The 27,503-nt window shown below is 41.2% G+C and overlaps 1 protein-coding gene and 1 pseudogene across 9 annotated transcripts in view; both read left to right on the forward strand.

The window, feature by feature from the left end:
• BEND5 (BEN domain containing 5) overlaps positions 1 to 27,503 on the forward strand; it is a 1,448,520-nt gene that overhangs the window by 943,762 nt on the left and 477,255 nt on the right. The gene's annotated exons all lie outside the window — the stretch shown is intronic.
• Positions 2,227 to 3,726, forward strand: LOC125913465 (mitochondrial carrier homolog 2-like; annotated as a pseudogene).

Here is a 27,503-nt window from a genome sequence, read left to right on the forward strand (position 1 = left end):
CCCAACCAACTGAGACACCCAGGCACCCCAAGCTTCCAACTCTTGATTTCAGCTCAGACCATGATCCCAGGTCATGGGATCAAGCTCCACATTGATCCGTGCTTAGTGTGGAGCCTGCTTGAGATTCTCTCTCTCTCTCTGCATGCCCCCCTCTCTTAAAAAAATATGGTATGGAAATTGAGACAATACTGAGTCTTGATAGTTTTATGTGGTTCCAAAAGACAAGAGCACAGGATCAACCTAAGAAGAAAAGAAAGATAGTAATGTGGAAAGGAAGAGAGGTAGGTGGAGGCTGGGCCAAGAGTGCCTTGAATGCCAACCTAAAGAATTTGGACTTTATCTGATGCAGTGAGGAACCATCCAGGAAGGATCATGATCATTGTGACACTTAAGTCTTCCATCTCCAGGCTGCACTCGCTGGTGACAGTTGATCTAGAAGTCAGGTTAACTATTGCCTGTCTTTCGGTGGCTTTTTCCCCCATGGACAGAGATATTTGTTAGCCAAAAGTACCTGGAGGAAAATTACTGCCAAGAATGCCAAGGGGCACCTGGGTGGCTCAGTTAGTTAAGCGTCCGACTTTGGCTCAGGTCATTATTTCATGGTCCATGGGTTCAAGCCCCATGTTGGCTCTGTGCTGGCAGCTCAGAGCCTGGAGCCTGCTTTGGATTCTATGCCTCTCTCTCTCTCTCTCTTTCCCCCCCCCCACTCATATTCATTCTCTCTCTCTCTCTCTCTCTCTCTCTCTCTCTCAAAAATAGCAATGGGTATCGTATGTAAGCCAATTTGACAATAAATTATAATAAATAAATAAGCATTAAATAAGCAAACATTAAAATTTTTTTTTAAAAATGAGAATGACATAGAAATGCCTAGAAAAGCTGGTTTCTCTGACTTAACACCTCACACAATTTCTCGAGTTAATAAAGACTATAGAGGTCACATTCAAATTTAGCAAATGTATTAGGAATCTCCTATGGGCAGGGACCCAAATTGTATAGACCAACATCTTCTCTTAATATTCCTGAAATAGGAGTTTTCAGCCTTTGCTCACACATCTCTTGAGGCAGCCTGAGCCCCATTTCAAAGAGAAAAAAGTCCCATCATTCCCAAAAAGAGCCATCTCCTTGTAGCCTCTCTCCTTGATTCTAGCTCCACCCTCTGGGTCTACTTTACATTACTTGCTCCTTTAGCCCGTGGACAGGCCTGCAAAGACAGCAAGCTAGTGACCACACCCCCATCATGAGTCCTTTCCAGACTAGTCCCTTCCTTTCTCCTCTCCCCCCATTATTCTACATTTCTGCAGATTCCATGGTTTTTAAACTTTGTTCCTTCTTTGTTGTTCTCTGGACATAATCTAGGTTGTTGATTACCTTTATAAAATATCAGAACTGAATATAAAACTTTATAGGCAATATAAGCCTCCTACAGCAGAATAGGACTATTTCCTGTTTTGCTGTGGATGCTAAATCTCTAGAAATGTAACCAGAGTTTACGTTAGCTTCTTTTAGCAGTGAAGCCTCCCTGTAGTTGATTTTTGTTGTTGTTCATGAATAAGCCGATTTTAATTCCTCTGATATGTTTTAAATAAATCTTATACCCTATGACCCAGCAATAGCACTGCTAGGAATATACCCAAGGAATATAGGAGTACTGATGCATAGGGGCACTTGTACCCCAATGTTTATAGCAGCACTCTCAACAATAGCCAAATTATTCAAAGAGCCTAAATGTCCATCAACTGATGAATGGATAAAGAAATTGTGGTTTATATACACAATGGAGTACTACGTGGCAATGAGAAAGAATGAAATATGGCCCTTTGTAGCAACATGGATGGAACTGGAGAGTGTTATGCTAAGTGAAATAAGCCATACAGAGAAAGACAGATACCATATGGTTTCACTCTTATGTGGATCCTGAGAAACTTAACAGAAACCCATGGAGGAGGGGAAGGAAAAAAAAAAGAGGTTAGAGTGGAAGAGAGCCAAAGCATAAGAGACTCTTAAAAACTGAGAACAAACTGAGGGTTGATGGGGGGTGGGAGGGAGGGGAGGGTGGGTGATGGGTATTGAGGAGGGCACCTTTTGGGATGAGCACTGGGTGTTGTATGGAAACCAACTTGACAATAAACTTCATATATTGAAAAAAATAAAAAAATAAATCTTTTATTTTTAAATAATTTTAGATTTATAAAAAAAAAAAAGTTGACTGTCCACAGGTCCATCATGGCTGACACAGCAAGTAAAGTGCTCCTGTGTTCCTGGACTCACCATTATGTCCCAGCCACTCATGTACGTGAAAGTGCTCATCCAGGTGGGATGCGAGCCTCTTCCTCCAAGAATAAGATGATAAGATGAAATATTTTGGGGCGGCAAGTATGTCAGCTTCCTGGCCTGTTTTGTTATCCTAGTTCATTGTGAGCATCGATAGGAAGCATGGGTCATAGTTAAGTCATAGACTTAACTCCAAGACTGTTTTCAGGAGTCCTTGGAACTGTGGTCTATGGTAAAGTTTTACAGCATGACCAGAAGTGTGAAAAGGTTGATGAGTTAGGACCTGAAAATGTACAGAAAGAAGTTACATCCTCCTTTGACCAAGTTATCAAGGAGACAACTCGAGAGATGATGGCTCATTCTGCTGCTACCCTTATCACATATCCCTTCCTTGTATCATTCAGAGATCTATTGTACAAGTCATTGTTCTGTGCACTTTGTGACTCCACAGTAACCATCTATCAGGAAGAGGGCATTCTAGAACTTTTTGTGGGTCTTATCTCTCACCTCCTATGTGACATAATTTCTTTGTGGCTCTGAAACTCACTGGCCTTCCTCGACCATGCCTATGCACTGGACAGTGGGGTTTCCACCATGAATGAAATGAAGAGTTATTTCCAAGCTGCCACAGGATTTTTTGCCAGTATGTTGACCTATCCCCTTGTGCTTTTCTCCAATCTTATGACTGTTAACAATTGTGGGCTTGAAGTGGATCCCCTCCTCACTCCCCAACATATGTTTATTGGATAGATGGCTGGTGCATGCTATAAAAAGAGGGAAATATAAGTTGAGGAAATAGCTTATTTTTCCAGAAGGTCCCCTTTGGGAAGACTTATTGTTGTGACCTGAGAAAGTTAATTTGAAGATGTAGGGAGGGAACAGTGACATCTTGACTGTAGTCCAAGGTGCACAGAATTATGGGAGAGAATGTTGATTTCTATACAGTATGGCACACTTTTTAAATAATCATTTATTCTTAAGGAAATGGGGGAAAAAGTTAGATAATATCGAGAGATCCCACATACCCTTCATCCAGTTTCCTCTGTTAAAATCATATGCAACCATGAAGCATTTGTCAAAACAAATAAATTAACAATGATACTTTACTATGAACTAAACTATAGAACTATATTCAGATCTCATCAGTTTTTCCACCAATGTTCTTTTTCTGCCACAGGATCCAATCCAGGATACATTAGCCTATAGTAGATTTTACAAGTATAGTGACCCTTTATACTTGTCCTACCATTGGTTTTAGCCCTTTATTCTAGCTTGCTGTGATTATTTTGATTCTTGGATTCTCTTATCTGTAATATTAGTGTCTTCACTAATTTTTAACGTATATACTTAAATTTTTAACGTATATACTTTTTAAGTATTAATTTAAGTCAAGTATACAAGTGTTTAGCAGGACAAGCCCTGAGACCGAGGACAGAGATCCATGCATATTATCAGAGGCTTCTCTGGAATACCTAGATTGGCATTTTTTATATCAATTTGATATCAGTCCCTGAGTTTGACTATGCTGCTAACTCCAGTAGCATAAGTCATCTAAACGAACAAGAATTTACCTGCCTCCAAGTCAACTCAATTAAATTCAATTTAGTTTAGGAGCAGAGCAGGCAAATATGAGGAGATTAGAAGACTTTAAAATATGGAGCCTGGCAGCTTCTACAATAGTCCTTATGTGGACTTGTGAGGAAAAGCTAGAATCTCAGAAACCTGCTAGAGGGAACTAATCACCCTGTGGACAGAAAAGCCCGAGGACAGAAGACAGGACCGCGTAAAAGAAGCTAGAGAGAGGCAGCACTGTTCTTATCAGCATGGTGACTACAAAATAATGTAGCTCCCTTCCATTCTGTTCCTTCCCCTTTGTTCTTTCTTCCCCTTTGAAGTAAAACATCATGGAGTTGCAGCTGGCAACATGACCAAACAAATGTATGAAAAATAATTACATCTTTTTGGCTGGGTTTTAAATTGAGTAATTGTTGGAAGTTAGTAATCTCAATTATCATTCCCTTACCCACCTCTCAGGAGAGTTCTATGGACCCCCATCTGCACCAAACCTTGTCCTGATCAGACACTCTAAATTAAACAAGCTTAGTAGTTTTGGCTCCCTTCCAGCAGGCCACTTCACAAGCACCACTCTCTTGGCATAGTTTTTGCTATTCCCTTCAAAAAGAGTCTCCAATTAATTGGAGGCAGATATATCCTCCCAGCATCTGGTGAGGGACTTTCCAACTGACCTGACTGCTGCAGGTGGCTCATCCATTCCAAGCCTCAGCCCTGGGTGAATGAGGGCCTGGAGAGGAGGTGCTGGGAATTATGACCCTTGCTTCTCCACTGCTAGAACAAGGAGACACATATCTGATTTATTCATGCTGCAAAGATTGACCCAGACTACTCTACACCTGCCCCAAATACAGGTTTCCTAGTTCAATGATTGTATCACCATCACTTCAGTTGCCCATGCCAAAAACTGTCCTGTTTAACTCCTTTTTATTCTACTCCTTGCATACTATCTGTCACCAAGTATGATCAAAGCTATAACTCAGTATTTTTAGAATCTATCTCTTTCTTATCTCTGCTGCCAGTGCCTTAGTTCAAACTATCAGCATCTCTCAGGGAATTACAACAACTTCTTAAGCCAAGGGGTACAAGATGTGAGGTAAACAGGCTTCCAGGCTCTCTCTCTACTCTGCTCACCTAGCTATGTCAGTGTTACAGTGGCTTCCAGAAAGTCCCAGCCTTCCTCTTAACTTTATGCTCCCCTCACTGGTCCTGTGGTCCCTACCTGACCAAAAGACAGTAGACTCTTCACTGAACGCTACTTAGCTAGCTTGGCGTATGGCATCCTTTGTGCTAATAGATTGCTATTTCTAGGTCATTCTTTCCCTTCTCTTTTATAAAAAGACATGTTTTAAGCCTATAGAACCCACTGCCATTCTTTATTGCTGTCATCTGCTGACTTCTTGGACAGTGCCCTCAGTCATGGAGAGCTTTGGTCCATACTTGTCTTTTCCACTACCCTGCTACCACCATATTGAATAATTTCAGTATCCATGAAAATGACCCACTGAACACCCCGGCCTCTCAGCAGTTTAAGATAAAATAACAAATTCTTAACTTAATCTGTAAGATCCTGCATAATCTAGCCTCTGCCTGCTTTTTCAGCCTGTCTCATTTCCCTGTCATTTTGCTCTCTGCTATACCCACATTGGCCTCCCTATAGTTCTTTCTGTCAGCCATGGATTTTTTCCACTAACTTGTATACACACTGGCCCATCTACCTGGAATGTTCTTTCTCAATGGCCCTTTGCCTTGCTACTTCCTATTCTGCTTTCAGGATCCAATTTGAACACCACTCCTTCCTGGAATGCTTCCCTAATATACTGTTCCCCAGACTAGTTTGAGATCCTCTGCTACATGAGTCTATAATATACTGTTTCCTCTTTAAAACACTTGTCACTCTTTTGATTACTCATTCTTCATCTAGTTTCCTCTGTTCATATGTTTAGGGAATATTTTTGTATTTAGGGTATGTATAGGACTGGAGGCAGGTAGAGAAGCATGCTATTACAGCGAAAATTCTTTCTTGGTATCTTTTGGTGTGGTCATACTTTGTCACTTCCTCTGAAGCCACATTTTCACTTTGTTAAATCAGAAGGTATATAACATTAGGATATAAGATCATTTATTTTATGTGACTCATAGAATTTCAAAGCCAAGAAGAACCTTAGGTTCTTCTAGTTCTGGGGTTTAAACCCATGTTACCTGTATCCCTAATTAGGGATCTAGGCTCTCAGCAGTACTTGAGATGCTACTGAGGAGCAAGGAGAAAGAGGGACTTCTATGAAATCAGGGCTCAGGCCTCTCTTATCCTCCCTGCCACATACACCATGCATGCTGGGCCCTCTTCACTGGCCTTCCTCATAGACTTAGTTTGAAAAAAGGATTCAGCTGTTAACAGTGTTTGCAAACTTTTTCTTTCTTTTTTCTCCTCTCTCTCTTTCTGCAGCTGGAAACACTGGGGCCCAGAGAGGGGAGGTTACTTTCCTGAGTCACCCAGTGAGTTAGTTGAACAGCACTAGCTGGAAGCCCAGTTTCTGACACCTAGATTGTCCACTGAAGTTCACTGCCTCTCATTCCCAGATCTGTCTGCAAAGGTTGCTTTTTTGTCTAGTCTTTCTGCAAATATTAACTAAGTACTTATAAGGCAGTGAGAATAAAATTAGGTGCCTAAGTCAATAGGGTGAGCTACGTAGTTTAGAACCCTGACCCTGCCACTCATTAACTGTGTAACCTTAGGTCAATTACTTAATCTCTCTTTTCTCACAGATGAGTGCCCCCTCTTCAATATATATATCCAGAGAAACCTCCTATTCGGTTGTAATTTAAGTATGAAGATCATCAGGCCTAGAGCCATATTAGGATTTTTATTTTGGCTCTGCCACTTATATTTTTGACATTTCAAATAACCTCTTTAAGCCTCATCTAAAAACTAGGCACTGTGATTTAGCTTTAGGTTATTGTAATGACAAGATGCTTCTAGTAGATATTAGATAACCGATGTGAAAATACCTTCTGAATTGTTTGTAAATATTTGGATAGAATGCATTTGCAGTACTGATTTCCCTTAACAGACCCTAAGCTCCCTAAAGTATACAATTTGTCACTTAAAAAAAATGAGAATAGGGGTTCCTGGGTGGCTCAGCTGGTTAAGCATCTGACTCTTGATTTCAGCTCAGGTCATGATCTCTCAGTTTGTGAGTTCAAGCCCCATGTCAGGCTCTGTGCTGACCGTGCAGAGCCTGCTTGGGATTCTCTCTCTCTCCTTCTCTCTCTGCCCCTCCCCTGCTATCTCTCTCTTTCTCCCTCTCTCTCTCAAAATAAATAAACTTAATTTAAAAAAAAATGAGAACAACTAACATTTAGAGTACTTACTCCGTGCCACGTACTATTCTATCTACTTCATTATCATTTAATCACCTTTAACAATCTTAGGAAGCAGATACTACTATTATCCCAATTTTGCAGATGAGGAAACTGAGGAATATAGAGGTTAAGTAACTTTTTCAATAGTATACTACTCATAAGTGGTAATATCTGTTTAGAAGAAACCAAGGTATAGGTTATTGGTGGGGTGTAGGAAAGGAACTACAGGAACATGGAAAAGGCTCCTAAGCCATGTTGGTGAATCAGAAAGAACTGTATAGGTGAGTAATACTTGAGCTCCTTTCACCCATTGAGACCCCCCAAGATAGGACTTAATAGTCCTCAAATATTACTTCACATATACAAAAAGGAAAAAGGGGTGGAAGGAGGAATAAAACTCATCTATCAACTAGTTCTAACATTATCTCATGGCCATTCCTAAAAAGGAGAAGTATCACAAAGATAGTGGTTGGAAAGGGAGAAAGGCAGGCATGGGAGCTGACTTTTTCAAGGTTCTTGGGAAAAGAAAATAGAATCACTTGCAAATCATTATTATCCATTTTCTAACAAAATGTCCTGCTACAGGAAGACTTGATAAATGAACTGGATGTTTTCCTAGAATCCTATTATTAGCATTCAAGGAGACTGTTTCAGTGTTAAAAAACAAAACAAAACAAAACAAAACAAAACAAAACACCATATCACTGGCTAGAACTTTTGACATTGTATATATTTGGCTAAACAAGGTCTCAAAAGTAGAATTTTAAAGCAATTTACAATATGATTTTAGCCACAGAACTGACTTAGACTGTGCAATCTTACCTTCAAGTTCACTTGGTGTCATTTTTAGTGACTGTGCTAACCAGCAATGGCTTGGGAATAATATGATGGGACATGTTCACAAGCCACGGGAGGGACAAAGCACAGGGCCTGGAAAGGAGAGGGTTATTTATAAGTCACCCCACACCATGGCAGTTGGAAATGGAAAATACAGGGGGGATTTGACTGGTGGCCCCTGGCTAGAACCTATGCTGCTTTCCAGAGTAAGCTGTTGAACTTCCCAGAGAATCTTTTAGCCAGCAACATTGCTAAGGTTGCAGCAAACTCTCAGGGCTCTGCTAGTCTCTGTGGAATTGTTACCAGACATGAGGGAGGGAGGGACAAAGTAGGTCAGGTGCTCCCTGTGTTTCACCATTCTCCCAGAGAGGCTGCTGCCGCCATTTCTTTTCCTCTAATACTGCTGACCTCTGGTTGCTCCTTTTCTTGCTTCCTTATTCTGTTTTTCATTGGGAAAAAAAATTTCTTTAAATGTGGATTTATCTTTAAAAGCTAACACTAAATTTCTTAGAAGAAAACATAGGAGTGGGGCACCTGGGTGGTTCAGTCAGTTAAGCATCCAACTCTTGATTTCAGCTCAGTTAACAATCTCACAGTTGTGAGATTGAGCCCCGCACTGGGCTCCATGCTGGGCACGGAGCCTGCTTAAGATTCTCTCTCTCCCTCTCCCTATGTCCCTATCCCCCATGCACACTCTCTCTTAGTCTCTCTCTCTGTAAAAGAAGAAGGAGGAGGAGGAGGAGGAGGAGAAGGAGGAGGGGGGGGGGTTGGAGGAGGAGGAGGAGAAAACATAGGAGCGTATCTTTGTGATTTTGGGTTAGGCAATGGTTCCTTTGATATGACACCAAAAACACCAGCAGCAAAAGACAAATTGGACTTTGTCAAAATTAAAAACTTTTATACTGCAAATGATACCATCAAGAAAATGGAAAGACAAGCTACAGAATGGTAGAAAATATTTTCAAATCATGTATCTGAAAATAAACTTGTTTCAAGAACATAGAAAGAGTACCTACAACTCAGTAAAATGACAAAAAAAAAAAATTCCACAATTTAGGAATGGGCACTGGATCTAAATAAACATTTCTCCAAAGAAGATACACAAGTAGCCAATATGCACATAAAAGGATACTCAATATAAAAAAAAAATGATACTCATTTTTTGATGATGATCATTAACCATCAGGGAAATGCAAATGAAAACCACAGCGAGGTATCACATCCCAACCTCTGGATAATAAAAGAAGGACAATAACAAGTGTTGAAGAGAGACGCCAGGGTGGGTCAGTTGGTTAAGTGTCCAACTCTTGCTTTTAGCTCAGGTCATGATCTCACAGTGAGATCAAACCCTGCATTGGGGCTCTGTGCTGCTTGGAATTCTCTCTCCCTCTCTCTCTCTGCCCCTTCCCTACTTGCACACAAGTGCTCGCTCTCTCTCAAAATAAATAAACTTAAAAAAAAGAAAAAAATAGCAAGTGTTGGGGAGGATATCGAGAAACTGAAACCCTTATACATTGCTGGTGGGAATATAAAATGGCGTAGCTGCTCTGGAAAACATTTGGCAGTTCCTCAAAACGTTAAGCATAGAATTACCCTAAGGCCCAGCATTTCCACTCCCAGGTAAACTTTCAAGTTCACACAAATTCCATAAAAAGTAAAGTACTGATGCCTGCTATGACATGGATTGTATTCTTCTTGTGGCTGTACAGTTGCTGGATTCATAGTAAGTTCTTAAGAAATTTTTTGTTGAATACGTATATTAGCTCATATATCTCTTAAAAGGAAAAACTGGAAAGTGTTCAGATTCCTTGTTTGCCTTCCTAAGGAGATATCTTTCCAAAAAGGGAGCATAAAAATCCCATCATGTTTTTTCTCTACTGGATTAATTTACTAAATGTTGTACTCCTTTTTACTAAATTATTTAACTTCATCCTCCAGTATCATTTGATTTCTCTGGCTTATTTACCATAGTTTGGCATTAAAAGACAATTATTTCCTGAGAAGAGAATAGAGGTATTCTTTCTCCAAATTGTATTTCATAGGAAAGGCAGCTTCCAGGATATTACCTACATTAATGTGGCTAATAATGAGATATTAATATGCACTGCAGCTACTTGAATCAGCCTCCTCTTTTCCATTCAATAATATTCATACATATTTAAAAGTTTCCTAACTTTGTCTAACTAGGTCAGCAGAATATTACCCAGTCTTGATATTGTTTGTCCAAGCTGCCATTTTATAGGAGTTGGGGGGCGGGGGGCAGGGGAGAGACAGATAGCTGGGAGTTTCCATCTCTTTCTCCTGTTCATGATGCCTGTACTATAAGCAGCTAAAGTCATGAAAGTTTAGACCTAAAAAGACCTTGAAAGATTTGTCTTCTAACACCTGCCTTGTCCAGCTAAGGAAGCTGAGGTCTAGGAAGTGAAGAAATCCGTAGTCTCTAGGAGTATGACATAGGTTTCCTGATTGGGAATTTCATGTTCTTTGTGTTTCATCAGAGAGGAACCCTTTCAGTCATGTTATTTACCATTTTCTCCCCATACACCATGTGTCATGCTCTGTTTTTATCTCATGTAATCATTTCATCTTCAGGACTAACAATAGGTTGCTGTTATTATTACCTTACCTATGAAAAAACCAGGGCTCAGGTTAACTTACTCGCCTGAGCTCACATAGTTAGTAAGTGGTAGCACCAGGATTTGTACCCAGGTCTGTCTGACTTCAAAATGTATGCTCTTATTCTGCATACATCCTTCTGCTGAACACTCTTACTGTGAGGACCTAATAAGATCATGGAAGTGCTCACATGGCAGTGAAGAGGGCTTTATTCTCAAGTCTCTGAGGTTATTTCTCAGGACAAAGTTTCCCCTTAGGACTCTATTTTGCCTCTTTCATGGCTTGCCTCATGGCCCAGCCAGCCTCCATCTCCTCCGTGATTATGTTCCTACCCTGTTCTCCTGTGCTTCCTGCCTTTAGCCTACTTGGAGATGCTGATTCAGTCCTTCAAGCTTCTCCACATCTTTGCCCCACAAAAAAAAGCCATATGTCCTTTTCTATTTCAAGGTTTTCTATTACACCTGTAGGCACAGAGTTGGGGAAGAAGGTAGCAGATGAAGGTACAAGCAAAGATGAAACAGCTCTCCAGATTTCTTTGGTGGTTTTTCTTTGGTGTTAGTTTTTGCTTTAGGCTCTTCTTCCTCCGCACTTATCTCTGAGTGGGTGAAGCTCATCTGGCTGCCCTTCCTTCAGGGCCATCCTTCCTCAGGTCTAGGAAGGCCTCCTCCTCCAGGAAACTTCCTCTGCAGTCTGTGAGCTTAAATGTGTTCAAGAAGAATGACAGATGTGTTTCCATCTCTGAGATCTTCCTCAATACTGGGGCCTCCCATATAATTGGGACTCTGCCCTGTCTAGCCTTGCTCTACCCAGGAACAATCCTTTCTGGATATTTCCCCTCAGAACTCTTGAGGTCCAGCCTGCACAGATGATCACATGTCAAGGGTGCCACAGAGATGTCCTGGGTTGGAGAGTGTAGCTAAGGTTCCATGAAGTCACATATAGGCTTGATGGTGGGTAATTTTGTGTAAATGTATCTATATTTGCTTTGAAGTCCAGAAGTGCTATGCCTATGTGAGGACATTATTATCAATGGTATTAATGATGGTGATGGTGATAACAATAGTCACAGTAGTAACAATAAGTATGCTATTCTCTCAAATGGAAAAGAAAATGTAGAGGTTTTGGAGTCAGATCAGTGTGTGTATTTCAGCTTCACCACTAATTCATTATCAAATTAAGCAAATTATTTCACATTACTCTGCCCATTTCTTCATCTGAACATTGGGAATAATAACCCTTAGTTGTCAAGGTATTTGTCAGGAGTAGTGTAAACCAAAGCTGACATTTATTGAGCACTTTAATGTGCAGTGCAGTGCAACCTAAGGTCTTGGTATGTAAATATCTTGTATAACCCTCACAATACCCTTTGAGACCTGTTACTCTGTCCATTTTACAGATTAGGAAACTGAAGTACAGAGAGATTAATTAACTTGCTTAAAATCACACAACTAGTAAGTGGTAAAGTAGGGACTTGGCATCTAAACCTAAGCAATTTGTCTCAAAAGCCTGTTATTTAAAGATGAGGTTTATAAAGCAGTTTCCATATTGCCTGGCACGGATTTGTTTCTCAATTGGTAACTGTAATTTAACGGCATATTGCATTTCTAAAGAAGTACACAAATGCAAAGTGTTTGTTTTTATTATCTTTAAGACCTTGTCTCTTTCTCAACACTTAGTAAGGAATGCCTAAAAAGCTATGTCTACAGGAGAAGGGAGTGAGATTTGGTGTGTACCTGGTTACTTTGATCAAGGTAGACAACCACATTTGACAATGCTGGCTCTAGTTGGTTCATTTTTAGGAGGCCTAAATTATTCACTTGGAATGTCTACACTGATTACATTGACCAGAGAGAAAAATGTCAGCACAGCTTCCCACTTGTGCTGACTGTGGGTCAGGCTGGTCTCACAGGACAAGTAGCTTTTCTTGCAGTGGGACTTCCTCACACAAATGTAGCAGGGTAGTGGGGGTAAGAAGGAGGACGTGTTATTGTCTCCAAGGTATGTGCTATTCTGAAACACCTAGAAGTCACTTCAGGACAGAATTTGCCCTCCTGTGGCATATAAACTATTCTTTCATCCAAGAGCAGAGCTTTTCTACAATATCCAGGGAGTGGCTATCCAGAATCTATAGGCACCCCTTAAGGCATGGGGAGTTCACTACCTCCAATAGCAGCCTGTTCCAACCTGGGACAGCTCATATTTTTTTATTCTCCTGCCATGGAGCCAGTGAAGCAGTCATTGGAAGTTTTGAAGGAACACAGTGAAGAGGCCTAGGAGACACATGGAGAGACTAGAATGGAAGGAAGAGTCTAGGGCTTTGTTTTGTTTTCTTTATGGTTGTGGTGGGATTGTCAATGTAGGATTTTAAGCAAGAAAGTGACAGGTCAGACTTACGTAATGTTAAGTGCACTTGGGCTGCTGTGTGGAGTATGGATTAGAAGGCAGAGAGCATTATTAGGGAGTTTTATAACAAGTAAGACAAAAGTAAAAAAGATGAAGAGAAGCTGATATATCCCAGAACTATCTAGGAGTTAAAATCACAGAACCTGTGACTAAATTGAACTTTATAGGTGAGGGAGAGAGAGGAAGCAAGCACTACACCTAGGTTTCTGGCTTCTTTGAGCTGGTGAATTGTAGAGCCACCGCAATGGGGAAGAAGGGGATCCTGAGGAATGTATTAAGTTCAGCCAGGAAACTCAGTAGCCAGGTGTTTGGCAAACTCGTGGGTATTTCTAAAGGGGTTCAGTCATGTCAGGAAGAACTTCTAAGCAAGTAGCTGGTATCTGAAGTTAAGTGGTTGATGACCCATTGCTTCTCCTCTCCTCAGTCCGTCACCACTATCTTGATCCTAGAAGCATGCTCCAGTCTCCTGGAGAAGACAGGATAAGAGTCTGAGGTGGGGCTTGCCAGGTTTAGGTGGAAACTGACCTTGCATTCCAAGAAAGGCATGTGGCCAGCTCTGACTCCATTGGTGTGTAGGGATCTGGGGCACACCTCAGGTGTGTGTTCTAGCCTATAGCAGCAAGATCCCACATGGAGGAAAAGTTAAAGCTGTTTCTGTATCCCCTGCCTTGTCAGGGCTGGTCCAGAAACTGAGCACAGCTAATCTTCCAGGTGGAGAGTGCAGTCATTGCCTGCAGAATCAGAGTTGCAGCTGAGTCAGGCAGGAGCTAATAGATTTGCTTCTTCCTACTGTCCTACCTGGTAACTTCATCCTAGGTTTTCTACTTACCTGGTTTGCTCCTCAGCTTGCCATGTGGGAAAAAACAAGGTACATGATATTGGTGGAGGAGAGTGAAAGAATGAGTAAAGCTTCCTCTACATTGTCTTCTCAGAATCCTCAGTTCCTAAATCCTTACTTTTGGGAGACCCTTAAACATCTGTGGCCTGTGGTGACTAAAAACATTATTTGCGGTTTCCCCAGGACAATTTCTGTTTGCTGTCCTACTTCTTCTCTAGAAGTTGCTGTGTATCTATCTGGTCTGTCCATTTGTTCTTTAAATTTATTCACTCCATATGATATTAAGCACCTATCATGCCAGTCACTATACTCAGAGGTAGTAGTTGTGAGCAAAATAGATATGGTCTCCGCCCTCCGGGAGTCTAAAGTTTAGTTGTATGGTAGATGGCCAGAGTGGATGACTGGATGCAGGAGAGATCCATTAAGGTTTTTCTGGAGGCAGATAAAGGTAGGTTAAAGATGGGTTGGGACTTCACAATCCCATGAAAGACTGATGTAAGCCAGGGGCTCTAAGTGATTTTCCTGCATTATTCCACTTAAACTCCCAATGCTCCATGAGGTAATGTTATCCTGTGTTAAAAATAGGAAACTGAGGTTCCGAGAAGTACTAATTTCTAATACTACATAGCTGCTGACCACTGATATAACTCAGGCTTGTCCAAGGCCAAGTGATGTTCCCACTGTGTCATACCACTCTTCTAAAATTCATCCAAGAAACTCAAAGTTATAAGCTCTGGGCTGACTGGATATACTATGACCCTAAACGGAGGTTTTGCAGCCTGAGGTTCAAGGGTGGGTTTAAAGGGATGCTTGAGGGGCGCCTGGGTGGCTCAGTCGGTAGAGCGTCTGACTTCAGCTCAGGTCACGATCTCGCAGTCCGTGAGTTTGAGCCCCGCGTCAGGCTCTGGGCTGATGGCTCAGAGCCTGAAGCCTGCTTCCGATTCTGTGTCTCCCTCTCTCTCTGCCCCTCCCCCGTTCATGCTCTGTCTCTCTCTGTCTCAAAAATAAATAAACGTTAAAAAAATTTAAAAAAAATAAAGAGATGCTTGAATTCTGCCAACGCTAGATGCTAAATGTGATATTTTCATGTACATGTGTGCATTTTTCTGGAAGAGGGTTTGTAATTTCCACCAGATTTCCAAAGGTGGCTATGACCTGGTACAGGTCAAGAACCACAACTTTACACTCCGTTCTAGGCTTCTTTCTCTTTCTCTTACGTCCACCTGCATGTGGCTATTTGTTGTTGAATAGCCAGTGTCATATATCGGAAAGACCTTGGAACTGTCACATGGGAGTTCTTGACACCAGCCCCAGATATGCCACTAACTTGCAGTATGGCCTTCTGCTAGTGTCTTCTTTGCACTGAGCCTCACCTGCCAGGACTCTGTGAGCCACAGAGGACAGTGTGGGTTTGAGGACAGTGTTTCCCAGCTGGACTGCAAAGCACGCTGCAGGCATCAGGCACTTGGCAGAAGCCAAGTGGCAGTGTGCAGAGTGACCGGCGCTGAGACTGGTGGTAGCAACTGGGGAGGCAGATCCCTGCTGTCAGGGCTTACTGAGGGTCCTACTTGCCCAATCCCTATAAAACATGAATAATTCTATCAGATCCCAAATCCTTAGGTGGGCAGCCTTCGAGGTCACCTCCTCCAACCTTTCATCCAATAGGAGTCAGAAGATAGGCCCCTTGGTGCTGAGTCCATCACCTGTGTCTTTAATGTGAATATGGCCCCCACTGGAATGTGCTTTCTCCCTCTTGCAATGTCAAAATGCCTGAGCTCTCAAGTGACTGAATCAGTACTAAATATTTAATGCACGAAGTCAGCCTTCCCAGGGCCTTTGATCTGAAACTTCTTAAAAACATCTTAAAAGCCCTTCAGAAACTGGTTAGTATTTCATTACAGTCACTTAAAATAGATTTATTTTATCAAAACATCCTGTCAGAAACCCTGAAGACAGGATGACTAACCCCCAGCGATTCTGACAGGACTGCCTGCCTCCCCACGTTAGGCACCCAGAGTCTCTGGACAACCCCGCCCTCATGCTGAGGGGTGCAGCTGTCACCAGCATCCCCTGATGGCTCCAGAACTGTGAGCAGAGGAGGTGGCAAGGCTTGTCAGAAGCCTTGGGAGGCTACATCAATAACATCCCCGTGAAGAGAATGAACATTTATTGAGAGCCTGCCACAAGCCAGGCCCTTACCTGGGGTTTTCGCTTGTTGAATCTATGCAATCTTCACAACAGTCCTGTGAGGTCTTTCTATTCTACCAATTAGGAAACGGAGGTTCAGAGGCATATGTGACTTGCTCAAGGTCATAGAGTAAAGTCAAGATAGCAAGCCAGGTCTAGCTCAAAAGCCTATGCTTTGTTTTGTTTTGTTTTTCCACTGAGATTGGACCTTTCACTGTGAACTCTCAGTTGTTTCTTTCTTTATAAAGAAAAGATAAATGAAAATAGCATCTGATAAAATTATATAACTACTACATGGTAACACAGAAAACGATAAGGAAAAAATTAAAAATCACCTGAAATCCTACCATCTGATAACTATTCATAATGATCTCTTGAATGTTGATTGTATTTATTAATTGCTGTTTTGCCACAGTCTGATAGTTTCTTTATTAGCTACTCAATTTAACTTTCTTAATCCACTGCCATTACCTCAGCTTTAGATAGGGGAAAGACTGGGGACTGGGGGATCTGTGCTGCAATCCTTTCTTTCACTGCCAACCTGAAGGGATGAATGAAATCAATTCCCATAAAATGCCCAAATAGTGAAGGGCTAAAGCAGGCGACAGAGTGGGGCTAAAGGTTCTGTCCTTCCCTAGCCAATGGCTAATTGGATGACCTGAAGAAAGCACTTTGGTGAAAGAAATATTTCCTGCCCTCCTAGTTCTCACACTCCTGTTAAGATCAATGACATAATGAGGGGGAAGTTTTTTGTAAACTGGAGAGTACTGTGCTGTGGAAGGGAAATAGAAGAAACAGAACGACTGTCTCCACACCGCTGGGTACAGTGACCATGCCTATCTCACTGTTTGTCTGTCAACTCTACGTAATTATTAATACTATTCGTCTTCACTCTCAAAAGTGCCCTGACTTGAGGGATAAATTTGGGGGCTACCTGAAGCATTGGTCATTATGATTAAGTAGCTCCAAGAAAGGACGACAGAGCAATCAGGGAGGCTCCCTGTAAGATGGGGCTGCATGTCGCCTGGCAGGGCAGCTAGAGCTTGAGAAGGCATTGAGGAACAGGCATTTTGTTAATGACTAGCATGCAGAAATAAAAAATGTGATGAGGCTGGCCCGACCTACGGGGGGCACACAGGATAGGTTGCTGGAAGAGAAGGTGTACCGTGGTCACTCTGTGAGAACCTGGCCCACCTTCCATATTCGGCGTAGGGCAGGTTTGGAGATAACACTTGAAGGCATCTAGCACTGAGAGAAAATGTGAAGCTTTGTTCCAAGCTGGCAAATATCCCTCATGGATTATTTTCACATTGTAACATTTGTCTCTGCTTCCACTCTCACCTCTCTCCAATCTATTTCCACAAGCCTTAGAGGGATCTTCTAGACCCAAATCTGATCTTCAGTTTTCCATTCAATTCTTAATTCCGCATTTATGGTGGTGGATAAAAACTAAATGCCTTTACAGATTATGCAAAGTCCTTCATGACTGTGCCCCTGCCAGTGCACTCAGCTTCAATTTCCTTAATTCTTGACCTCTGACTTCATGATCCAGATATAATAATGGCTTACCTTTTTTGGATATTTATAATGTCTCAGGCACTGTTCCAATTATTTTATATATACTAACTCTTTTACTGCTAACCCTCTGTGAGGTCGGTACTATTACTAGTCCCAACAGTTTATAAAAAGGGAAACCGAGGCACAAGAGATTGAAGCTATTTAAGTGTCAAAGCTAGGATTGGAAGCCAAAGAAGTTTTGGTTCCAAAGCCTATACTCTTACCCATCACATTATATACACTAACTCTTGATCCAAAGCATTTATCTTGTACTTCACCCTTTTCCTTTTGCTTGCAATGCTCTCTCCACCAGTCTGCTCAGAAAACTGCTAATCTCGAGTTCAGGAAGCCATTTAAGTCAGTCCCCCAGAAAGAGAGCATCCTTAGTTGGTGGGATTCCCTCCCCCTCCATTTTTAAAATGCTTATTTAGCTCAATTCAGCCCTAGCTGGGCACAGGAGGAGGGGAGGAAAGATGGAGTGGCACAGAGTAAGGAAGACTACTTCCTCCAGCTATCTTTTATTATATTTGAGACAAGACTTTTAACATCTTTAATATTGTCTAAATCTGTAGGCCCAACAATAAGGACAATATAGAGAAGACAAGATGAGAGTTGACAAGATAATCAGAGATGGCTTGCTGGAGAATGTAGGGTTTACATTAGATCTCAAAGGGTGACAGAATAATCAGCTTTTTGAGTTGTAAGGGACCTAGCAGCCATATTTTTCTAAATTGGGAAACTGAGGCTCAGAACAATGACTGGTCTGATTGCCCTAGCTCCCAGTCTCCTGCTCTGCACTGCCTCCCAATATAAGTAATTTGGGTATGGCTGAGTAGCTAGAAGGGGCAAGAATTTTCAAGAGGGCTTGGAGTTGGGGAGCAGCACATGGAATACAGAAGAGGTAGGGGTAGGCAAAGTATATGGAATGGGCGGTGAAGTGATGAAACTCAGGAAAGCATTTTCTGTGGTAGAAATGGAGCCTATATATAACCTTTTAAATTAAAGGGTTGCCTTGGTGTTGTGAAGCTGCCTCCCTTTCAGCTTTGTAAAATAAAGGGCTCCTCAAAGCGTGTCTGTTTTGCCATTATTTTCTGGATCACCAAGATTCTCAGTGCCCTTTAGTGAAGCTTCTGCCTCTGCTGAAACAAGCTTCTCATTAGAATTCCTGGACATTGCTCAGCGTTGCTAAGTGCACTGTAATGAACCCATGATGAGTAAAGAAGAGACTGAGCTTGCTGCAGGGTCATTCTGTGGAGGTTTCTCGGACACCCCCAAGCTACCACAAGCAAGTCATATCACCACAAGCATTTCATCTTCAAATATTCATCTTTTTTGTTTTCTGTGCTGTTATAGTCATTTTCTCCAACTCAGACAAAGGGGCTCCTGGATCCTTCACTCAACAGGGTTGCACTGGAACTAGGGACAAATGCTTCAACTGAAAGAGCAGATAGAATGAATAGTGGAATTTGGGACTCATGTCAGGAATACTTTCTGCTTATGGCAACCCAGCCCTTCCTCAGTGGCACCAACACACACAGTAGTTTTGTGGGATAGTTTAGCCCTCTGGGAATAGGTCTGTTTTCTAGAGCTATGTGGTTTGGATTATCCATTATGAGTAAATTGGAATGCTCCATATTTCTCTTCCAATTTTATAAGAACTATATACTCTTATGTGAAATACCTATCACAGTGCATAGTGCATAGGACACTCTTAGCAGATGCTTATTTTCTGCCTCATAGCACAATCTTCTCATATGTGTGCCTTCTGGTCTGTATTCTCCCCCCTTTCTTTCCCTGTCTGTCTCCCCATGTCTTGACCTGGGTTCAAGTCTTGGCTCTGCTCATGCCCGTTTCCATGTCTCCCAATAATCCCATAATAGTTTGTTGAGACAACAGAGTGAAAAGCAGTGCGTATCAAAAACCTTGCCCCGAACTCTTTACAATCTTGTTTTCCTCTGTCCCAACTGGCATGCTATCTTGCATCTATCTCAAAATGCTCATTGAGCTTAAAGGAAAATGTAAACTTCATTTGTATACTGCAAGCATTTGTACAAGGGTGCCCCTCCCCTTTTCTCAGGTAAACTACTCTAAGAATTCCTACTCACACTTAAAGGTCCAGATCAAATATCCCCATCACTTGAAACCTTTGCTGACTGTTCAGTCAGAGTTAAGCCCTACTTTCTCTTTGTGTCTCTTGGTGCTTTGTGCTTGCCTGTAATCAAGCACCTTATACCCAGTGTCATCCTTGCCACACTCCCTCCCTACTAGACTGTGAACTAATTGTGGGCAAGGGCTAGATCTAATTCATCACTATACCCCCAGTATCCAGTCTGGGTCTGAGATAGGTGAGATATTTCCTATAAGTGTGTGGGATGATACATTAGGGACTATTATGATTCATTCATTGAATACTTTCTCAGGGCCAGCTTTCTGAGAGATACTTTTTATGTTATTTCATTTCATTCAGTCCACTCAATCTGGTGCTCTCCAGTACTTCATCCCTCTCTCATATGCCCATTATACCTGTATTGCCACAAAACACCGTCAGTCAGGACTTTGTCTCTTACCATTTTCTGATTCCATTTCTTGGAACTCCATGTGCCCAACACTAGGAGCCTCCTTCCACTTGGATTTGGTTCAACTTATATTGAGAGTAGAAAATAAATCCCAGACACAGGACATAAGAGTTATGCCAAGAAAACTACCTTTCATATGGAGGTCCCACATAAAGGTATGGGTGTCATGCTGAGTGAGAGTGGTAGATTGAATGGAGGACCAGCCCCTGAGACACTGTGGAAATGAGATGTTAGTCTCTTGAGTTGGTGCCGATTAGCACACAATTTAAATGATGGCAAAAGGGACTCATTAGACTATTCAGACACTTTGGAATTTCATCAAATGCAGTGAAAAGACAAAGTCCCAGGGGGAAGTGAGGGATATGGATGTCTGCCCACATCTGGCTCCCAGAGCTTTGTAGGTAACCAGGCGATGAATCTTGTTTGGCTTGTATTACTAATGGGACTGATGGGCAGATTTTGAACAGACAGGACCGAGGTGACTCCCAGTGATTATTCCAAGAGAATTTAATAATAGTACTAGGCACTTAATATGATCCTGGCTCTCAGGAGAAAGAGAAATGGTTAAAACATCAATTGTATCTGCTTTTTAAAAAAAAAAAAGCCTCCAGTCTAGTGTGGGAGGAAAGACTCACAGATGAGTAACTATGATAACAGATGAGAAGGGCCATGCTGTGGAAGAGTCATTGGCACGGTGCTGTTAGAGTTCAGGGAGAGAGAGAGAGAGAAAGCGAGTTCTACCTGAGCCAAAGAGTTGTTTGCAGATAAAACCACATAAAAAGCTCCTAGTAGAGCAAGCACTTAATGCATAGTAGGTAGTCAATAAATATGCATTCTCTTCTTTTCTTTTTCTTCTTCTCCCCATATCAAATCTTCAAATTTATTTTTAATGATTCATTGATTTATACATTCTTTGTGGTTTTTTATTCCCCTCCTTCCATGCTGTAGGACAAAATATGTGTTTTTATGATAGAGAAGTAAGCAGGAAGTGACCTTGCTTCAGTCCATGCTGGACCTGGGCCAAGGCTGAACACAGGAGGCAGGTCCTAATCCAACCAAGCCTTTGCTCACCTGGTCTGTGCACAAATTCAAAGCATCTTCCATGCACCTATGTATGCACAATACAAAAGCCTATTTTTATTTCTAAAATCCTGCTTTCTGGCTGGAGTGGGAGTTAAACTTTATATTTCCTTCAATGTTCAATACCAAATGGCTTATGGGAACCCTGGCAGAGTGGTTTCAAGTAAGCATTTTAATGTAGAATAAAGGTCAACGTGCTGGAATTTGAAACCATTAATCCCTTTGCTCTTAAGGAAGACTGTACTTTAACAGAATAAATAACAGATTAAATAATAAGAGTTCTTGAAATTCCAATGAGAAAAATTACATATTACATTGTTGAGAATTGAAACCAATGAGACCTTAATGTTCTCTCATTCAGTGTCCTATCTTAGGTTGCCAAGATTTAGAAGGTAAAGAGAAATTGTTCTTTTAATTTTCCATTTTTTGAAGGTTGAGAGAATGTTTGAGTCTTTGAAGGTTAAGGGATCAATTATATTGGAAAATAAGCCCTTAGTTTTATGGGTAGAACAAGTGTATCACCATAGCCTGGAGAACAGAAACTCCATGTTAATTATTTCAACTTTCAGCGAGCACAGCCCCAGAAAGGGACAGAGAAAACCAACTATCAAAGTAAGCCAAAAAACTCTGCCCAATGTAATCACTCCAGGTGGTCATTCAAGACCTAGACCAGATACTACCTTCTCATAGAAGGTTCTTCTTACTTCTCAATCAGTGTTTATGGCTACTGCTGTTTACACATCTACTTTTCCTGATCGTCACTGTATCTGCCTTTCCCTTGCTCTGTTCTACATAAGATTTGAGTTCCTTGTTAATAAGAAGAAATGCCATCAATTATGCCTCAGCTGCATTCCATACTATATACTAGTGTAATCTTTACGTTAACCCTATAAGGTAGAGGTGATTATCCCATTTTATAGATGAAGCAACAGAGAATTAAAGAGGCTAGATTATTTGCCCCAGGTTTCAATGGAAGCATAGTGATAGAGCCAAACTTCCAAGCCAGGTCTGTGGTGGAGGTTCTTACACACAAAACACCAGAGGTTTGGATTTATCCTGAGGGAAATGGAGAATCATTGATGACATTTAAGTGAGGGAATGATTTGGTCAAACTTAAATTTAAGAATTTATGTCTGGCAGGAGAGACCAGTATGAGAAGATGAATGAGGAGACTGGTTACCATGATTTTGGCTAGAGATGAGGAAATTACCACAACAATGATAGTTGAGTTGTTTAAAAAAGATATTCAGGGAGTGCCTGGGTGGCTCAGTTGGTTAAGCGTCCAACTCTTGATTTCGGCTCAGGTCATGATCTCATAGTTTGTGAAGTCAAGCCCCGCATCAGACTCTGCTCTGGCAGTGAATAACTTGTGTGGGATTCATTCTCTCTCTCTCTCTCTCTCTCTCTCTCTCTCTCTCTCAAAATAAATAAACATTTTATAAATAAATAAATAAAAGAGATATTCAGGAGTTAGAATTGACAGGGGTTGGTAACCAGTGGGCATGGAAAGGGGATTAGGCTTGGGATCAAGAACTGGTCTCTGGTTTGGGAGCCTGGATAGATTGTGCTGCCACCTACCATGATGGGAAGCACAGTTTACCTCAAAGATGGATGCTGAGAAAACTTTTCTACCAAAGAACCAAATTAAATAGATGGTTAGAATCATCCTGCCCAATCCCTGAGTATTCATGACTTTCTGTGGTTGTATTCAGATGTTCCCATTTTATAGGTGAGAACAAAAGAACAAAATAGGGGGCTTGCCTGAGTTCTTCCATGGAATCTGACCTATAAGGAGGACTAAATAACTACTTGTCAAGTGAGAATTTCAAGTTTGTAATAGCCACTTTGAGCTGCCGTGTTTGATTGTTCACATTGTAACTTCTAACACTTTGGCTGCTCTTGGGACTCTGCAAGTGTGGATGGGAAAAGGGAGGAGAATATAAAGGACTAAGAACTGAAGGCCACTAAAGTTTCCTTGAAGAAAGCAGATTTGCTAGCTCCTGAAAGTGAAGCATACTACTTGAAAGAGAAAGTAAAATCCATAAAGAATACATTTAGTCCAATTTAGAATCTGAACTTATCAATCAACTGACTTGTTCTAGATGATAGAGTTGGTGTGGGACAGTGCACCCAACAGAGCACTCAACTCTGAGCTTTTGCCTCTCAGGCTTGTGTTCTTTTCACTTCACTATGCCTGCCTTCTGTTACTGCTAAATTCCCTGCATTTCACACCAGCTGAAAAACTAATTGTGCTTCCAAGCTTTGAAGTTGTTTTCTGTTCTTAGTGGTATACACAGTAAGTATTTTATGCCAAGCCAGAAATAGGCAACATTATACTAGGCACATATAACCAAAATTTTCCATAATCTCCCCCAAATATGCATTGGTTAAAAACAGCTGAAACATTTTAGAGCTAAAAGAGTCTTTAAAGCCATCTAATCCAATTCAGTTCTTTTGCAGAGGGGAGAGCTAAAGTTTCAAATAGTTTAAATGACTTACACTCTGACAGTATGCACAAAGCCAGCACCTGAATTCAGGATTTTTTTCTTATTCAAAGCGATAGAAAAAAAAATGTAGATCAAGATCAACTTCCTCATTTTGCACATTTGAAAACTGAGTCTTATTCACATATTTATTAGTTTAATAAAAAGCCATTTACTGAGTTTCTACTGTATGCTGGGGACTAGAGGTACAATAATGAATAGGAAAGACTGGATCCCTGTCTCCCTGGGAATCTCAGTCTAGCAGGGAAAATGGCATAACATACTTAATCACAATGGAGTCACATGTGTGACAACAGATTATATACAGAGGAGAGATCACCTGGTCAGGGAAGTCTCTTTGAGGAAGTGATACTTCAACATAGTATAGTGGTTAATAACTCCAGCCAGACTGCATGGGTTAAAATCCTGACACTTACTAGCTGTGCGACCTTGGGTAAGTTATGTAACTTTCCTGGGTCTTAATGTCCCAATCTGTAAAATGGGGATAATAATAGTACCTACCTTCTAGAGCTCTGAGAAGGATGAAATTAGTTAATATTTATAAGGCACTTAGTATTTGGCACATGGTAAGTGCTGCATAAGGAATTTTTAAATCAAATAGAAAAGAAGCTGAGATCCAAAGGATGAGAAGTTAACCAAAGAAACAGGAAGGCAGAGAAGTGTTCCTGGCAGAGAATAATACTATGTACAAACCGAGGAAAGAGAGAGACTAGGAACTGAAAGAAGCCAAGCATGGCTCAAAAAGAATGGGCCCTGCTGATGCTGAAAAGAGACATGCAGGGTCCAGATCAAGGGGGTTTAGGGTCTTGTAGATCATGTTAGAGTTTATCCCAAAACAGTGGGGGTTCTGGGAAAGATTTAAAGCACGGAATCTTGATCATGGTTAGGTTTTTGGTAGTCTTTCAGGCTGCTTTGTGGGATATGGATTCAGTGGGGGTAGGATGGGGTGCAGAGACCTAGTGAGAAAGAGAAAGTGAGTCAGGGTCAAGGGCAAGAAAGGACTCAGGCTTCCTGCCTTTCAAGCCAGAGCTTTTTCCACACTGCACAGCATTTTTCTAATGTGCTTTGATTGAGGCACGTCATGCCAAGTGCATTCTTTTCACTTCTGGATGTTTGCAGTGCTTACCCTTTGAGCTGCATCCCCTTCATTAAGTGAATGTCCTGTTCCCCTGACCAAGAATGTAATTACTGAAGGAGAGATCAGATTAAAATTGAGTTTCTGTAATGGGCCATTTGTTTGGAAGGGAGCCTGAAGGTATTTCTGAAGACTTTAATCAAAGGGGGAAAAAGCCAATAGAACTTCTGTGATGATGATGATTATTAGGGCAATTGAACTCCAGGCACAGCCAGCTTCTATATCAGTGAGTCATTGCTTGCTTTTCTGAGGCCCTTAATTGGATGAGATTTGTTTTCCTATGTAGTCTAGACTGTCAGGGATGGAAGAGACCTTAAAGGTCATCTAGTTCAACCTCACAACAGAGCTTGAGCTCTGGCTATGGTATTTTCATCAGTAATTCATCCAGTCCTTGCTCACATACCTGAACTGATGGGAAACTCATTGCCTTTAAAGATATCCCTTTCTATGATAGAACAACTCTGAAAGGAAACTCCTCTTTCTATGGAAGTGAACTCAGTCTCTAGATCCCAGTCTTGTATCTGTCTTGGTTCTGCCTCTGGAGCTATGTGGGGATTATCTGCCCCTCTCTGCTTCAGAAGGGCTATGGAAAGATCTTTAAGCAGCTGTGTGTTCCCAAGCCTTCTCTTCTGCAACTATATTTTCAAGTGTGTGTCCCTATATCTTAGTAATGGGAAACACAGGCTGTTGTAACAAAGAAACATAACAGTAGTACAGTGACTTAAAGAATGGATGTTTATTCATCTTTCACAAATTGGTTCTGAATTGAACAGTCTAGGTTGGCATCCAGCTCTACTTCCCACAGTTATTTAGTAACTGATGTTCCTTCCAGTGCCCTAATTCACCTTCATCTAGGGCATTGCTATCATCTGCAGAGTCAAATTCAGGCCCCCTCAGGTTCCAGCTAGTAGAAAGAGGAAAAAAAAGATAGAGAGATAAAGCCCACTGTCTTGAGACTTAGGCCCAATGTGGCACACATCACTTCCACTTGCATTCCACTGATTGGAGTGTTGTTACATGACTAGACTTCACTGCAGTGAGAATGCTCTTAGGAAATGTGGTCTAACCATATGCCCAAGAGGAGACAGAGAAGAGATTCAGACATCTACCAGCTCCCACTATGCCTTGTGAGGCCATGGGAGCAGGTTGTAGCTTGGATGAACCCCTTACTTCTATTGCCAGTTTCATTCTCTTTGGCTCTTCCTAAGGCATGTTTCAGAAAATGAATGTAGTAGAGAGCAGAGAGCATTTGGATGCAGACATCCCAGCCCCATTCTTATTAACTGAGCTCTGGAGCTTGGTTTTAACTTCTCTAAATACCTATTTCTTCATTTGTGAAATTGGGAGAAAAGTGTGTATCCCATGATCTCTTATGAAAGTAGGAAGGAATAACTGATGCAATTACACTTTTTGAAATGCAGATAAACATGAAATAGTTTAGCTTCAATCTTCAAACTGTTGGCTTTAAGTGTTCTCTGACTACCCACCCTAAAGTTTTTCTTTTTTTTCTCTCTCTTTGGATCACCCAAAGAAGTTGATTATCTATTACCATTTCAAGCAGAAACCTACTGTGGAGGGCTCTTAAGACAGTTTTTTACTTTACATTCATTTGCAATCTGAGGAACAAATAGAAGAGTTTGATAGTGACCAGTATTATTTGCAGTAGCATCAATTTTGGCAATATCCATCATTGGTGGCAATATCTATTTATCACACGGTTGCCATGTGCCAGGCTTTTTTCCAAGTGCTTTATATATAGTGTTTGATTGATTTTTATAATATGCCTGTGAAATAGGCATTTCATCTCCAATTTATGGATGAGAGACCTCAAGCTCAGAGAGTTAAAGTATATTGGTCAGGGTCTTACAGCTGGCAAGTGGCAGATCCAGGATCTGTTTAAGACTAAGAACTCTTCCTTTGAGTTGAGAAGATTTATCAATTCATGGACCAAATCATGTACAGTTCTGTCTGGTCATTGGTTTACTCAGCACATACAGTCCTTTTTATATGCTAGGCACTGTTCTAAATACTGGGTAATGGAGTCAAGTAGGTCATCTTAGCTGATGATGTCAACTCATTCTTAATAGAGAAAACAGTAACCATATGATGAGATATCAAAATTCACCAGTCTACTTGCACGTGTATCCATACATTGATTTTATTTACACCAGAATGAAAACATACCATTGCTCCTGTCTGAAGTTAACTTCCTGTATTCTAGACCCTATCTGATCGCTATAATTATTCCTTTCTTATCTATATCTTAAATTTATCACTTTCAGGATTTTCCTATATTCAAATAAATAAGTAATAATATTTTCTGTTTTTAGATAGGGAGAGAAGGATAAAGAGTGTGACCTCACATTTCCCTCTGGCTACATCCAATTTCTCTGCCCCACTGTATAGCAAACCTTCTCCAGTGAATTATCTATACTCATTCTTCCCACTCCCTCACTGTGCATCAGTCTTCTTAGTCCATTCAGGTTGAGCTTCTATTCCCAATTGTCCTCTGAAATAGCCTTTATCAAGATCATCCTAGACCAGCATCCTGCCAATTCCAA

The sequence above is a fragment of the Panthera uncia genome (genome assembly GCF_023721935.1).
Source record: "Panthera uncia isolate 11264 chromosome C1 unlocalized genomic scaffold, Puncia_PCG_1.0 HiC_scaffold_4, whole genome shotgun sequence".
In the NCBI taxonomy this organism is placed as follows: Eukaryota; Metazoa; Chordata; class Mammalia; order Carnivora; family Felidae; genus Panthera; species Panthera uncia.